Raw genomic sequence first — 4,025 nt, 5'->3', positions numbered from 1 at the left:
TCTTTGAAAAAAAGATTTTCTAAAAAAATAAATAAATAAATAAACACCGGAAAATGTTTTAAATATTATTTATTAGTATTTGGATACGATGAAATTAATCAAATCATGCAAATAGAGCATTTTCGGGGTGAGTGAAAGCAGAAATAGGCGACCTTTTTTTCTGTCTGCAGCTGCGCAGCACTTTTTTGACGGGGAAAACTGCAAGTTCAAAATGTGTTCTGTGTCCTCAAACAAGTGTGTATGTTTTTATATAACGTGGTAAAATTAAAAAAGGAAATTTTAAATACATAAAGAGCTTTATTAGTGCATAGCTGCTGAGCGCAACGAAATATAGGCAATATTTTATTACGTGCTGCTCTTATGTGCTGAAACACTGAACACTTTCCTTTACTTAAGATATAATAAGCAACATCTTTAAATAAAGGGAATCACCTATTAAGTGTCGTAAAGCCTATAGGGAAAAATAATCATGTTTCAGTTCTCTCCGGAGCATTTGGGATGAATGTTGGACAGCGTCTGTCTAGAGGATGTTATGAAATACATTTTATATCGAGTTATTAACGGAGAATTTTATATATGTGGTGTTGTATTATGGATGTGTGCGCTCCCTGTGCTGGGTCCCTCCGTTGGTGGCAAGACCACTTGATTTCGATGCCAGTCGGTCGGCGAGTAAATGAATATGATGAATGAAAACACACAGGCATGTGCGTATAGACATGCGTTGTACTACTGTACAGTAACGTGTCATTTGTTTGTTTTGGTTGTCCTATTGTAATAGTTTCGTGATGATGTGATGGTGTGCTTTATCTGCATGATTCTCGCTGAAGTGGGCGGTTTGAGTGACGTTCGATTCGGGGGATGTTTTGGGGGCGGGGTTTGCTGACGCGCTGCAAGCTACTAGCCCCACAGTGGAAACGCGACATGATTTCGGCCTCACTGCTCAACCTTCCAGGCAATTGGCCCGGCCTGGCCCGATATAAGCCCTGGCTCGCACTGGCCTGATAGTGGAAATGCGGCTATTGAAGCTCTCAGGCCTTTTGAGGAAGCCACTAAAGAGTTTTCAGCAGAGCAGTATGTAACCATCTCAAAAGCCCTACCTCTGGTCTCTCTCCTTTAAATTGCAAATATGTCTGCAGGGCTTAAAGGTAACTCTTTGGCTTCGCAGCTTGCAACACAGTGCTAGCGTTGGTTTGAAACATTGAGCATAACTATACTTTTGCGGCCAGCACCTTTTTGGACATTCGGTTAAAAAACATTGTATTTTGTTATTCTGGCATTGTTAAAAACATTAAATCACACCTTATCAGTGAGATACAAGCCCTGGTCAGACAAGCAACAACCAGTAAACCTTCTGCATCAACCACCTCTACAGGAACAGTCTTGACAGAGCCACAGGAGTCACCAGCTGAAAGGAGGGATGCAGACTACTCAACGTCAAAAGGAGGATTATGGCTGGAGTTCGACACTCGTATGTTGGCCTTCCAGGGGAACCGCACAACTAATACAGACACATATATTGAAATGCAGAAATATATGTAAGAGAAAGGGATCTCAAGAAGTGAAGACCCTTTGCTATAGTGGAAATAAACGAGAACACATTTCAGCTGCTCAGCAAACTGCCTAAAAAATACCCTGGAATTGTCGAACTTCTGTTCCACCAGAGAGGCTGTTTTCTAAAGCAGAGGAGACAATTAGTCAGAGGAGAAATCGGCTGAAACCAAAAAGTGTTAACATGTTGCTTTTCTTAAACTCTAATCTACAGCTCAAAGATTAGGAAATCTTTATCAACAATTGCTGTAATATTACAGTGTTGTCCTGAGCATTGCTAAATACTACAAAAATGTACAAAGTTAAATATGAAGAAAAAAAATCTTTAAAATTAAGAATTGTGAAAGCACATTTTATGTTGTTGGTATATTATTCATTTAGGTTTTTTGTTGGTAAAACACATAGCTAGTATAAAGAAAATTGAATATTAGGAAGAAAAAAACAAGACTTACAAATAAGAAAAAAGTGAAAATATGCAACAAAAAGTTTGTTGTTGGTATTGTTTACTTTATTTAGGTTTGTGTTAAATCAATATTTTTGTAAAAAGGTTGTTTAAGCATTTTGAAATTTGTCAAATTTGCATTTCTAATAAATTTGTTATTAATGGTTATTAATGGTGTATGCAATTTGTCTTTACGTGTAATTATCTATTTTTTAATTAGCATTATTTAGCAAAATCACATTAACATTTAAAAGAATACATGGTATCCTATCAGTATAAAAAATAAAAAAATCATTGGTATCATATTGCATTCAAAAATTGTGGTATCGCCCATTCCTAATACGGATTACATAAAAAGAGATTGTTTGTTTTCGACTTGAATTGGTTAATGCTAATGTTAATCACTTGCATTTTGCACTTGCATTTCAGGTCACACTTGCTTTTTACCACCAGGCGTTCACCTCCATAACTATACAGGGGGCGAGATGTTGACTGCAGATTGCCCTGCACATCCAATTTAACATACTCGTACAGTGGTATGATATTGGCTGAGGATCCTGTGTAGAGCTTGAACCTAATTTCATGTTGTTTTGGTCCTATTTCAATATTTACAAAGGCTTGTTCCATGTTTGAACTGTGTTTGCTGTGTCAACAAACAGCTCATCGCACTCCTCAGCTAGGTCTGAATTTTCTTTAACTAATGCATGTATGTTTTTTTCGCTACTAGAGTAACATTTGCAAAATGGTTTAACTTGTCACAAACTTTGCAAACGTTTCCTCTTGCAGGACATAGGGAGCGATCCGCATGGTGTTTGTTTCCACAAAAGCCCCATCCTTTGGATTGCATTGAACATGCATTACTAGACTGCAGTCCATCACTGTATTTCTTTGTGTTTTCGGTATTCCATTGCTTAGCAACTGAGTCTTTTGATGTATTACTGAAACACGGGGAGTGACACATGAAACTGAATAAGGATCCACGTGCAGGTTTATTCAGAGTCAGGCAAGCAAAGGTCAACACTGGTGCAAACAGATGTATAGAGGCAGTCGAGAATTGTAGTCAAATAACAGGCGAGAGGTCGTAAGGCAGGCGGCAGACAAAGACAAAAAGGCTAACAAGGCTGAGGTCAAAACACAGGAAAACAAGACTAGGAACCGCGTTAAAATGTCACTATACAGATGAACAAGACTCGTCAATGTGAATGAGTGTGTGTGCTGCTTAAATAGTGTATGTAATCAGTCTTTGACAATCCTCAGGTGGTGTGAGTGTAATCAGTCTAAATAAGGAAGCAGGTGTGTGTTGGCGAAGTGCATGTATGAAGTTGTAGTCCATAAAATGGCCGATTTGTAGTTTGTGTGAGTGAGAATATTTTTCAGCGACCTCTAGTGGTTAGAGGTCGCTGGTGATTGTGACAATTACAGAAGACTATGTGTACATGCTCACCTTAAGCGCTCATACTACTTGAAATTTTTTTTAACTGTGCTTGGGCAAGCTCATGAGATCTAGCAACGTCTATTGCTCTATCAAGAGTATATTCAGAGCCCACATTCAAAAGTTTCTCTCTCACTTTCGGCAAATATATCCCAAAGATGATGCAATCGCGGACCATTTCGACGCTATTTGCATAATCTCAATCCTTTACAAATAGATGCAAGTCTGTCACAAACTGCTCAAACGGCTCAAGCCTGATTTATACTTCTGCATCAAGTGATTGCCGTGACCCACGGCGAATGCCTGTCACGTGACCGTCGCCGTCGTGAGCATTTATACTTCTGCATAGTTCTGCAGTAGCACTTCCGACACGCTAGTTGGCGGTGGAGTTTCTATCTCTACTGTGTTGACGTTCTTCGCGTTGTTTTGTATTCAGCAATGGCGACTGAAAGAGCGGATTTTGCTGGAGTTGGAGCTGATCGATGTTGAAAAACAGCTGCTTTTTTTAAATTACTCAAAGAAAAAATAAGGAAGGAAAGACAATGCCGGAGGAGATGGTATGTTCGCCCCGTGAATCGGCTGAGGGAAAAGGAGGGTGAATTT

This window comes from Danio rerio, chromosome 6 (assembly GCF_052040795.2).
Source record: "Danio rerio strain M-AB ecotype USA chromosome 6, GRCz13ab, whole genome shotgun sequence".
Lineage (NCBI taxonomy): Eukaryota > Metazoa > Chordata > Actinopteri > Cypriniformes > Danionidae > Danio > Danio rerio.
This window is presented reverse-complemented; position numbering follows the sequence as displayed.